Raw genomic sequence first — 13731 nt, 5'->3', positions numbered from 1 at the left:
GTTCCAAAAAGTCTAATATACTAGGCAAAATGCTTTTTTGACAGCATCTAAATAAGCTTTTCATAAAATCATTTTCTTTATCTATTATCAGTCAAAAGAATTAACGTCCATTAATTGTTTGGAGAAATTGGAAATAGCTGAAGGTATTGTTGACTGGGCAAATTGTGTGCTAGAGTTTAAGTAGCCTATTAACTTAGAAATCTGATAAAAATTGTAGATTGGACTTGTAGAAATTGATGGAAGTTTACATAGTTGTTGAACGTACCAAGTAGGAAGTTTCTTTGCCTGAAGAGTGATTATCTGGTGGATAGTGGTGTCAAAATAATCATTTTTATACAAGGTTGTAGACAGAATCATAGCTTCCCTTGTTTGTATTATCCAAAAGAATTCTCTTCCTGGAAGTCAGTTGTTAATGATGAATAAAGGGCTTACAATCAAATTTAAAACTTGCCAAAAAATTTCATACATCACATAAGTGGTCATAAAAACAATTTTGTGTTAGATTCGCACACCTGGGATATTGGTATTGAAAGTAGCTGGTATTTATCAAAATAAGAAATTCCACTCTTATTATTTATTACTACAAGTAAGTCGGTGGATTTGTATATCAAAAGATCCATTGGATCTTGGATCCATTGGATTATTTGAGTAGTGTTTGCTCATTTTAAAAAATTCATTAATGAGTTATGGTAATGACATCATCTTTATTGGCCATTTAATTTTTTGTTTAAAAATCTTCCACTTCAAACTATTTGGAAACGATTTACTACAGGATTACCAGAGGAATTTTCCTATAAAATGAATAAAGAATTGGTCGATTTGGTCATGAGTAACGGCTTGAATGTACATATGAAAACTAAACAAAGATCAAATTGAAAACTTTTCTTTTTGAAGATGATACAATAAATTTATTGTGATTGTGTAGGTTCAGTTTACGATCAATTTCCTCTTTTTATATCAGGAGAAGTTGCTGAAATTTTTGATTGCTTGTGTACATGTACATTGCCATGAGCAAATATTTTTTTAAACCAGGTACAATTTATCAAACTTATTTAATTTTATTGAGTTTAAGAATAGTAGATCACCACTACATCCACAATAGTTCCATGAACATTATTTCATCAGTACAACTGTATAAAAATCAAAATAATGACAGATTTAAATGAACTAATTTGATAAACTCGATTTTAATGAACTTATGATGTAAATGTTTCACTTAAATAAAATAAAGATGTATTTACATTTTGTACAATTACTTCATTAAATATTGTACAGTTTGCTTAATTTTTGTTAATTAAATCAAACCTGTTTTCATTACAGTAACTACCAGCTAAATTTACAAGCACCTTAAGTTTTTAGAATACAGAATACGTTTCAAATAGTTATTTTGTTTCATATATTTAATAATTAACCTAAATAAATGAACAGAAATCTATTTAATTGAAGCTTCAATCAAAAGTTAATTAATTCATACTTAAGTTACAAATATTTAATTTATTTAATATAATATGTTTTTTAATATTTAGCATATGTTTATGCGTAGATACTGCCTAGTGAAGTAATATAATTGTTTATAAATCAACTGGTGTAAGATGTCTGAGATGGTGTCTTGATGATGGTGTCTTCTTGTCTGAGATCTACAATTTCAGTTCAGTCCATTCATTTCATTTTTTTTGTTAAAAAAGTTGTCTGAACAACATGTAAGTACTAAAAGACGTATAAAAAATAATTAAACTCAAAATAATAAAAATATTTATAATTTTTTTATTTGATAGTCTGTCTAATATTTTATTATTAAAAAATTTGTAACCATGTAAAAAGTGTTATTAAACTTTTATAAAGTTACGTTGGTAGCAATGAAACTTGTGATTTGAGAACCGATTGATAAGATGGGCTTTTGATCGAGAACTGATGTACTTATTATATACAATAACTTAAGGGGTGCAGAGGTGACCTGCATGCTTATATCCCTTAGGAAAACAAAAGATACTACTACTACTACTAACATATGCTACTACTGTCTTAGCTGCTGTCACTTACCGCTAAAAAGGCTCTATTGTTTCATCCTTTTACCCCTTTATATACCGCTCTTAACCCTTAGCGCGATCTATCTAAAAAAATTTGAACTATTATTTATTTATTTTTAAAAATGGTTATTTACGAAGTTTTTAACGTATTTTTCTACGTAAATTATTTCGATAATTTCTAAGTAATTATGAGAATATTTTTTTTTTTTAAATCCTACTTTTTCATTCGTAACTACGCTATAATGATGCCTAATTTTTAATCAGTTTTATTTTTTAAATATTAAATATATTTAACGAAAAAGGGGTCCTGAAAATTTTTTTTTGCTACATTAAAATTTTTTTCTTTGTGACGAATAATGGAATCACTCAGTAGGCACTACGTTTATATAACCTTTCTTACTTCTTTGGCTGCATCGGAAACTTTTCGAATCGATTATTTCTTACAAGGTCGTCACTTTGGAGTATGGATTTTTGACAATTATATCAAATAAATGCAGCAAAAAAATTTCAACAAATAATGCCAACTAGTTATTTGAATCTTAGAAAGGGAATAAGTAAATTCTTGAAAAAAGAAAATAAGTCTAATGGTTGGGTAACATAATGAAAAATTGCAATTCAATTTCACTAATTTTAGTTTTGTAAATTTCACAGAAAATTCTATAATTAAAAAAATTAAAACGCTGTAAATGTTTACTATAAAACAATTAATTATGTTACATAGTATACGTTTGTAAATTATATCGACTTGAAATTGTACTGTAAACACATAAATTTATATTATAAATAAGCTAATGTTAGTTAGATATTAGGTGTAAATTGTTCGCATTACTGTTAGTTTTAAACAATTCTACAAATAATTTTTTCATCTCAGTTATTTTCTTCTCGTTTTGGTGTATTCCATATGAAAAAAGTTTCCTAAAGATAGGAATTATTAATGTGAATTGTTTTCCTTTTGTGGCCGACAATATAATATTTCTTAATTTTTTAACTTGTAATGAATTTAAAAATAATATTTTTGCATTAATTATAATGGATTATATCAGTCTATTAATGTATAATAATATTTTAATTTGACGAATAGAAGCAGTAGTAAATTTAGGTTTTAATAATTTCAAACCAAGATGCTACGCAAGGGTGCAACATTTTAATGATACCTTAACTTTTTTAAGCACACTTTGTCAAACATTTTGCGGCTAGAAACATGAATAGCGAGTGCAAGTGAGGAACATGTCATCATGTAGTGTAGAGCACTCCAATTAAAAACAGAAAAGAGGAATTGAGTGCCAGCCTCCTTTGTTAATCTGGTCGGGAAGTTCTTCTTAATGACCCCCAGCTGTATCACGATCAGTAAGATCTTTGAATGACTCCTACTACAATTTAACGGATAGTATTACCTCTTTGCCGTCATCAAGTTTCTTCTTCTCTTTCATTAAATATCTCTGACGCTTATAACGTTTCTCTGTTTTTTTTTGTTTTTTTTAAATGAATGACAGATTACAATGTTCTAATGAACAATTTACAATTGTTTTCTAAACTCTTTTTCTTTCTACTACTTTATGTCACTCAACTCATCTTCCGTTTAGCGTGTTATTAGGTGCGTGACTTTTATAAAGAATTACGGGTGGAATAATCGAGTAGGTCTACAATATTCTTTTCAACAAGTGAAATTACGTTACCGATTAAAATTTAAACATTATAGCAAACGTATTAGAGTTTAGTAATTATTGTAGCAATCTTACTAGTTAAAAAATCGACGATAAAAACATATAATTAATCGGTCTAAATTTGCGTAAAGAACTTAGTCCATAAATAAGAAAAAAGGAGGTAACAAATTCAAAACTAATAAGAGATCTATATAATATTGGAAAAATATCTGTCGTATGCATGACTTTGTAAATGCATTAGGTCAGTTATATATTGCCTTCTATTGGCAGTACTAGTATATTAAATAAATTTGGATTAAATAAGTTTGGACTAAATAAATATCACTGTATTTATTTGGATCTATTGTGGTACAATTACTATTCTCTGCAGAAGAGCAACAACAATAAAAAATATTAGAGCGAAACGTAAAAAAATGAAGATAAACCACATACGAGGTACGTTCAAAAAGCTCCTGTAAAAGATACACTTAGAAAAACCTATTAGGTTTACATTAAAAAAATGTTACATTATATTTTTTTCAACTGGTAAACATTTTTGTCAGAGTCGATAAAATTTTTGGAAATTATCCTAGAACCGATTTATTTCAACTATTTCTCTATCGCGTCGACGGTGACGTTTCAGCGTATTTTATCATTTTCACCCAGAATCGATTTTAGGCAGGAAACAAGCAATAATTTATCTTTGCCAAACCACAAGAGCACGGTAGCTCCTCCAAATAGTTTACAATGTGTTGGACAGGTACTTCTCGATAATCGTAAATATAAATCGCACAATATGTTTGGTAAAGTGCGTTGACAAAATTGATACAAATTTTAAATCATAGTGGAGAGCACATTTTGGAAACTTCCACGATATTACTACTTATTCAATAAACGAATTTTCTTCAGTACCTTCGAATACATTTACTATTTGTCGAATACGTTTTACTACTTGTACTATTTACGTTTGTGGGATTTGTCGTAGACTGGCGCTCACTATGAATATCATAATCTACACTATTACGGTTCTCTCAGAAGGCGCCACTAATAAAAGGTGGATCTTTTCTTTTCTTTTTTCAAAAAATGCGACTTTTATGAGCAAACTTAAACGCGAATTTTTATGAGCGACTTTTGTGAGCAAAACATTTTTTAAAGACGGACGTTTTGAACTACTACAGTGTAATACACATGTTTCACCACATGCAAAATGTTTTTATAATTATGAAAAGAAAACTGGATGTTGTTCATATAGTGACGTCGTCATGAACGCTGGGAACGTATGGAATAGTAATTTCCTTGTCATAATACTGTTTCAAATAGAAAGGGCTGAGTTGGGAATTCTTTGAAATTGACTCACATTACTTTTCATAAAACTGTTGTTTATTTTCTATTTCTAATGTGTTGCAATCTGTTCAACTTGTGAAAGTAGGTAGTTCCATAATCCATTGAAATGAGAATGATATGTGTGATATTTAAATGATTTTATTCAGATTTAAGCCGACTATTTCAGAAATGTGTGATTAATTAAACAAAATTACAACTTATCCACTGTCTATAATTCAAATCCTTATAAAAAGTAACTTACCTTTACTAGGATTTGAACTTTAGAACTTTCGACTTCGAAACAACATTTGCGACGATTAGTTTACCGCTAGACAAACAGGTCACTTCATAAAATTAGAGTTAAAAAAAGATATTAACATTTTAAAACTTTTCTGTAACTCGAAATAAACTTAATTTAAAAAGTGTCGAGTTTTAAAAATTTAGAATTTAAATACTGCATTTCTGAAATCTCCGTAAAAAAAATCTCAATATATTTTAGTGAAGATTTTTTATTTATTTAGAAACAATATGTATTCAACTTCCTACGATATTGTAAAATACCCTTTTTTCAGAAAAGAGAATATAGAACCAATTATAAAATAAAAAAATATTTATTTTTAAATTTTGGTTACTTATTTTTTTCTTTCGTACTTTTTTTTAACATGTTTTATCATATTTTTGGTCCAGTCAATAGTTACGAAGCAGAACACACATGAAGTGGAAAAATATGATCCACCCGATGTAAGTAAAAACGTTTATATATTTATTTATTTCTATAATCATGAATCCAAAAATGATTGTAAAGTAGTTAAAAACATTTTGATAATTAAAAATACGAAAAGTTTAATTACTTGTGGTATAATAATAATAACTTAAAAACTGTTTTATTGATATTAGGGAAGTTTGTTTTAAGTTTACATTCATAATGATTAGGAGGATAAAAGAGTAAGAAAGATAAATTCATCGTGCTAAATTAATATTAAAGTTCATATTACAAAAGGAATAAAGTCTTAATTACTATATTAATATAACAATCCGTTATGCAGTATTTTGTTGTTCGTTTATTAGTGTACAAACAGTTTTACGTGTTACAAAAATACAAAATGAAACTGGTAAAAATATCAATAATGACAAAACAAGTAAGGTAAAATTAGTCCAAAATCTATACATTTTTATAAAACATGTCCCGACTGACTGTTTCATCATCGCCAAAACAAAAACTATTGAATGTAAATTGATGAAAATTTGTGTATGTATGTTACTGTAAAAGACCGAAAATAGAGAATGTCGATATTCTCCGGTGAATGTCGACAAAAAAATTCATCGGTAAAGACCGAAATACTTACTTATTCGGACCTTCGCCGGTATATGTCGACAAACACAGATAAGCTCTGGTGGGGGTCGAAACGATAACTAGAGACTTAAAAAAAAATCATCCGATACCAATCTCTAAGGTAAATACTCGTAGATTACGAGAAACCCTCGTAAAAAAAGGAAGTTTAAATTTAAACCAAATACAACCTATGTGCTGGCTTCGCTCGCTAACCTCGTCTAATTAACTTAAACATACAATATATATGTTATTCTCCAATATTAGAGGCGATTAATCAAATTAACCGTATTTATAAACAAATGTAACCAAATTTTCAGCATTTTATAAATTGAAAGGGCCAATCAGGATAGACAGAATATGTTAACTACATGGATGAATGATAACGATACAAATAAATGATCAGATGGTGGAAGCGAGGCAGGTTATGTTTAGCTTAAATGTAAACTTCCTTTATTTTTACGAGGGTTTCTCGTAATCTATTTACCTTAGAGATTGGAACTGGGTGATCTATTTTTTTCAATTTCTAGTTAACGTTTCGACCCCCAACAGAGCTTATCTGTGTTTGTCGACATATACCGGCGCAGGTCTGAGAATAAGTAAGTATTTCGGTCTTTACCGATGAATTTTTTTTTTGCCGACATTCACCGGAGAATATCGACATTTGCCAGATATCGATCTTTCACGTAACATATACATGTTCTTACGGTGTAAGTGCACACTAAGGAAGGCTTTATGAAATTCCGAGTTTAAAGGGTTAAAATGCAGTAAAAATAAAATTTATTGTTTCTTTTAATTTCTCGGTAACAGATGAAGGTATCGACTTGATTTTTGGTGTGTGTAATCTTCATGTGAATAACTAAAAAATAATTTCGAGATTTTTTGAAATCCCGAATTTAAATAATTAAAATGGATTTAGAATTTCTTTTGAAAACCGGTTTTTTTTAAAATTTCTCGATAACAAATGGAGACATCAACTAAATTTTTGGTGTGTATAGTCTTCATATAAATATATAAATACTAATTTCTATATTTTTTGAAATTCAACCTTGAAAGGAGTGAAGAAAGATAAAAAAAGGTGAAAAATTAAAGCAAATTTTTCCTATTTCCGACTATACTAAAAGAGATATTCACTCGATTTGGTATTTCAAATATTTAAAAACCATTTCCAAAAATCATTTCCGGGTTTTTCTGAATTTCGATTTTTTAAGAGGAGCAACGGTGTACGGTGGCTCAACCAACACAATCACTGTTACTTTATGTGCGAATTTGTGCGATGCGACTGGCTGCACCTGCCTCCGGTTATTTGACTAAAAAAAATAAAATAAAAGTAATTAATTTTTTTTTTTAAATAATGAGAAATGACGTACGGTCGCTAAGAACCGGGAAAAATGCATTTTTATCCGTACGAAGTACGGGTAACCAGTTATAACTAATATTTTTAAGATGGACGTCGACTTTTTTGAAACCCACATTATTAGATCACTCAAAGTTTCCATTCCAACCAAACTGTTGCTGTGAAGAAATTACAATACACTGATGTTTGTAATAATAATGTTAATTATGTTAATAATGTTAATAATAATGATGTTATCATTATTATTCTCACAAGCATAAGTTTAATGAATACAATGAGGTCCAAGGGACAGATCCTTCTGGTTAAACGGGAAGGGTGCGAAGAGATTTTTCACTGGCTAAATATCCTCTAACCGCGATGGAAACGCAAGTAACCATATATCCCGAACGAAGCTGCGACGGGGATGCTAGATTGGGGATTTTAATACAGTTTTTCTTTAGTTTTATTGGGCTTTTGCTTATCAGTCTACATTGGATTATTTCAATTCCTTAATAAGATGTATTGGTCTGACAAAGATTGTTGGGAAACGCTAGTCAATTATAAAATAGCTAGAATTTTATAATACATTACTCCTTATGGTCCCATTTTTAGTAATTTTACTAAATAATCCATTTTTCTTCCTTAATAAAGAAACATTTATGAAGTGCATAAAAATGTTTTTGCTTAAGTAATTCGTTGTACCTTGTAAAATAAAACTATTATCGAACCCTACTATTAAATTTTTAATTTTACAGAAATAATCCCTTATCATTAAAAAAAATATATATATTTATTACCTATTGTTTTTATTTTTCTGGGTAATTCGACGATTAATTTTGAAGCTAAATATAAAATAAAATCTTTTAACAATATTTTTCATTTGATTTAGTCGAGAGTAGTTTGCAATCATTTCAAAATGGTTTATTTCTGAATACATAGGTTCCTGTCCAGTAATCTTGATAAACATCCTATGGTAATAAATTTGGAAAACAGCGAATATGTCTAACTTCATTAAGAAGATGGCAAAGGTTTCGCACCTTTGAAATTTTCTGCCGATCAATATTAACATACGTTTCGTTGCTTGCAAAGAGATTTAATTGTCGCATAATATATGGCTCCCCGACGCGTCATATTAACATTTACGTGAGCGTATTTTAACATGAACTGTTCATACGTATAATTTTTTTTTTAATTTACATAAATAAAAATATATTTAACTTATTACTTTTTAATATAAAATTAATTTGTATTCATCCGCATAAAAAGTATAAATTTTTAAATTATTTCATATCGTGTTTTTTTTTTTTTTCATTTTTCCCGTTTAATAATGATAACGTCAGTTCTTTGAAGTAGATTATAATAAGCGACAAAATATTTCAACTTTGAAAAATTGTTTAAAATGGAATAATGAAAGTAATTAAATCAGTACATTTAAAAAATATTCTTTAAAAATTAAAGAGCTTTTGCTCGGGATTTACATTCGTTTCCCCGAACGATGCGCTGCTTTGCCCTCTTCCTACCTCTTTCATTCCAGACTATTTTAAAGGGCGGAGCTTTAAAAAAAAATGACGCCTTTGTCATAGACAATAAAATGCAATTACAGTGTCACTCGTCCCTTTACTCGAGTTCAGATTTAAAAACTAATAAAAGTATGAATAGCAGGCGAGAGAAAATTAAAACAAAAAAAATGATACCGTAATATATAACTAAATAAGGCTTTATTAAAATAGCATTGCAATTAGGGAACTCACTCTACGTCCGATTTTAATTACATCAGCATCGCTTGATTCTTTTAAAAACACGTTGTCTTTAACTTCTCTGAATATTTTTTTTTAAACGCCACTGCTTTTGTGATGATGTTCTCTTAATCTAACAAGTACATTTTGTTAAAATCGTAATTTCATTTACTTTCGGTTTTATTGCAATTTTTCTAAGAAAACTTATAAATCATTCTGCAAAATGTCTACATTATTATGAGAAATAATCTTTTATAAAGAGATTTTTTTTTTAGTTTAAAAATAATGTTAAATAAAGTTCAATTATAGAAGACTCATAAAGTATTTTTAATCGTATAGTCTATTAGGGCGAGCTCAGTAAGTAACAATACAGTACAAATGTTTGTACATTTTTTCACTCAGTGTCTCATAAACTATGAAACCTAAATTTCTGAAATGTTGGATGGTTTGGTTAACTGACATTTTTCCACTACCCCATTCGGTCGCCCTAGAGCTTATGACCAAATGTCCGTGCCAAAAACGGCTACTGTCCCTCAAAAACGGTTACTGTGCCAAAAACGGTACTGTGTAATTAGCGACCAATAATCTAATAGTTCCTAGTGAGCTTACCTAACAGCGTGAGCGGACTAAGCGAGGTGCCATGTCCCAACCGCTCACTTGTCATACAATAAAACTAAACCGGGGAGGCGCACTCCTTGTTATTATATTAAAAAGACAGTAATTTCCTGTCACTGAATGCCAGCTAGTACCTGTCCACCATTTAAAGCGCTTGGAACTTTATATGGTTGGTGGCCAGCCATTATCTCTGGATTAGCTTCCCGCAGCAGCACGGTAGGAGTCATGATACTTTACCCTTTACTAATCTACCGATGTCGGTTGAACAACGCAACCTCATCGACGACTCCCACACGGTCCGACAATGCGGCTCTCGCCACACTGACTCGCCGTTTATGAGCGGCCAATTTTCCCCTTGATCTCTAAGTTCCAGGGTAGCCCGGTCTCTGCCCCCCCCCCCCCTCTAGAACTGGGCTGTCAAACATCATATGCTCATTTGACTGGACCTCCCCGCAGACGCACAGCTCATCAGCTACCAGGTGGAACCGAAACAAATATTGGTTTAAATTTACATAGTTGTATAGCACTCGGGCTCCCGTTGCCCTTAAAAACGAAGGAGAGGTATAACATCTCCCCAGATCCTGTATAAATCTTTACAAGGACCTTCCCTTAGTCGTGGCGTGTCATTCTTGCTGCCATGCTTCCATCGCGAGGCTGTAAAGCCTCCTCCCTCCGAAGGCGGAAGATGGGCAACTGTTCGAAATTTAGAACCGGTGCATTGAGATCACCGTTCCACTCCGGTACTGGCCCGGCTTGAAACCGCATCCCAAATACCTCGGCCTCCCTGCCTCTTCGCAATTTCCAGATGGCCGCCCGAACTTTCACCACTAAATCGTTTGGGAGAGCCTTTCCCAATACAGTAGTAGCCTCGTAGGAGGTTGTTTTAAAAGCACCAGTACGTACAATTATGTTGGATAGTTATCTAAAACATGTTGATGAATATAGTTGCATCAAAAGAACATCTAAAAAATTATCTTCTGCAGGTGTAGAAATGGTGGGTTGCATTTAAAACGCAGCCCACCAATCAGCCTTCTGTAATATTTAAATTGACTGCTCAGCTTCCCTACGTTTTACAGGAATGGACTCGTCCAGCAAGTGAACATCGCGCCGAAGCAGTAGACTGCTACTGAAAACCATAACAAAGCGATCACAACGCTCAGTGCATTTTTAGAGAGAAAATGGTGTTTTCACAAGACGAACGTGTTTCTATTTTTGAGTCGTACTTTCGCACGCAATTATTGGTTACAGTGTAACAATTTTCTTGCCTTAAATTTCATGAAACACCAGCACCAAACAAGACATCAATTTTGAAGTTAGTGGAAAAATTTAGAGAAACAGGTTCTGTTAATAACAAGGAACACCAAACATCGATGTCAGTGTTGAATGTAGACACAGTCACTGATCAAAGACCGATTAACTACCTCGGCCAAAAAATCAATCAGATGCTTGTCAGCTGAAATCAATTTACCAAAATCAACTGTTCATCGGGTGACAAAAATGTTAAACTTATGACCATATCGAATTCAAACAGTTCATCAACTTCTTGATACTGACAAAGAAAAACGGCTAAAATATTGCTATTGGTTTCGTCGATTGCATGATGGGATTCATATTACGGAATCAATTTTTTTCACAGACGAGAAGTGGTTTCATCTGGATGGCTACATAAACAGCCATAGCAGTAGGATTTGGAGTTCTGAAAATCCCCTCGCGTATCATGAAAAACAATTTCACCCGCAGAAGGTGGGCGATATCACGAAAAAAACTATTGCTTCTCTTTCTTCGAGTACGCCATTACTGTAGAATGATATCAGAATATTCTATTGCAATCCATTGCACTTTTGGAGGAGGAAGATCGATGCTGTTTGCACGAAGGTGCAACATCACACTATGTATATTCAGCTTCTGATTTCGTTAACGAATGCTTTGGTGATCCCTTTATTGGTCATGGTTTATAGCCTCCAAGATCTCCAGATTTGTCTGCGCCAGATTTTTTCCTTTGGAAATACCTCAAAGTAAAAGCCTACAGCAACGAACAACGAACACTTAAACAACTGAAGGTCAATATCGAATAAGCTGTTTTAAATATCAACCCGCAAACTCGGAAAACAGTTTCAAGAAACACAGTGAAAGGGGTAGAAGTTGTATTCATGAAGATAGCGGCCACTTCCAGCATTTACTCTAGAGTTTAAGGTATTGGAAAGTTTGGAAATAAAATATTTAATTTAATAACTTACAAATGCCGTTTTTATTTAAATATACCTACTGTCATAAATGGGTTTCGTTTTGTACGGGACACTCTTTATATCCACCCAGATAACAACGTATTACAAACCATATATTATATATTACCTTGTACCTACTACTGTGGTATATGTACCTCTTATCTGCTAATTATTTAAGGTCAGTACAGATGTTTAAATATCATTGTCAAGCTGTTTCTCGTAAACAAGTAAACAGTAAATAATTTTATGAATTTAAAAAGATTTTACAATCTATTTTTTCCACGAATCTATCTTAATAATTCTCTTTAAAAAAATATACATATATATTTATTTATTTGTTATCTTTTATTTTATATATGAATATATTATGTTTGGAAAAAATCATCCAACCATTAAAAAAATGTAGAATTTTTGTTTTTGTTTAAATATATATATATATATATATCTTGAAAATAAATTAGCTTGACAATTGAAAATTAAATGCAGTTGACACGTTTTCATAAAAACCGTGAAAAGTAGACGAAATTAAATGGGTCTTAACGACACTGTAATTAAACTCTTTTTAGTAACATAATATAAAAGCAATGCCATCGCGAAAATTACGCTTCTACACAGTACAAAATTCGACTATATAAAAATAATGTTATTTTTACAAAATTGACCCGATATTCATTAATGGGGAGATTAATATTCCCTAAAATTTAGATACTATGTATGATTGTCTTTTGAATAGTAGTGGTACAGGATTTTAAAAATTAAAAGATGTAATGTTAAAGAGTTTGATTCAGCGCTGAGTTTAAACAAAGAGGAAATCCTTTTAATGTAAGATAAATTACAAATTGAAGACGTCCTAGAAAATATGTGTTACGAGCTCAATAGATCATGACAGGATTAATGATACTGAATTTTTCGATCAAGTTATTTCAACTTTGAATACTTTCCGAATGAAATTTAAGAAATAAAATGTTGCAACTATTTCAAAAATTAAGGCTTTTAAAAATATGTTATCTGTTGCTAGAAAAACCAAAATGACTTCATTTGATAAAAAAAACTCAAGCTGCTCTTGAAATAATGTAAATACGAACAAAAATATATATAAAAAGAGATATACTAATAACATTGATAATAGATGGTATTCTATCGCCTTTTTACTTTCTTGTACGAAGTAAAGGAAGTATTGTGATCGCGAAAAATTTCGGTTTTCAGTTTTCAACAGAAATATCCATTTTGACCATCCCTGAATCCATTTTAACTAGTTTCGGCGTAACATCTGTACGTACGTATCTCCCATAACTCAATAACGATTAGCCGCAGGATGTTGAAATTTTAGATTTAGGACTGTTGTAACATCTAGTTGTGCACCTCCCCTTTTAATTACAATCAACTGAACCAAAAGTGTCCATAAAAGCCCAAAATCCCAAGCGTTTGCACTTTTGACTTTTACTTAACTGCAGTAATAAGCTCTCATTGAGAGCTCTCAATAAATAAAACTTTAT

Source organism: Lycorma delicatula, chromosome 3 (genome assembly GCF_047948215.1).
Source record: "Lycorma delicatula isolate Av1 chromosome 3, ASM4794821v1, whole genome shotgun sequence".
NCBI classification, from domain to species: domain Eukaryota; kingdom Metazoa; phylum Arthropoda; class Insecta; order Hemiptera; family Fulgoridae; genus Lycorma; species Lycorma delicatula.
This window is presented reverse-complemented; position numbering follows the sequence as displayed.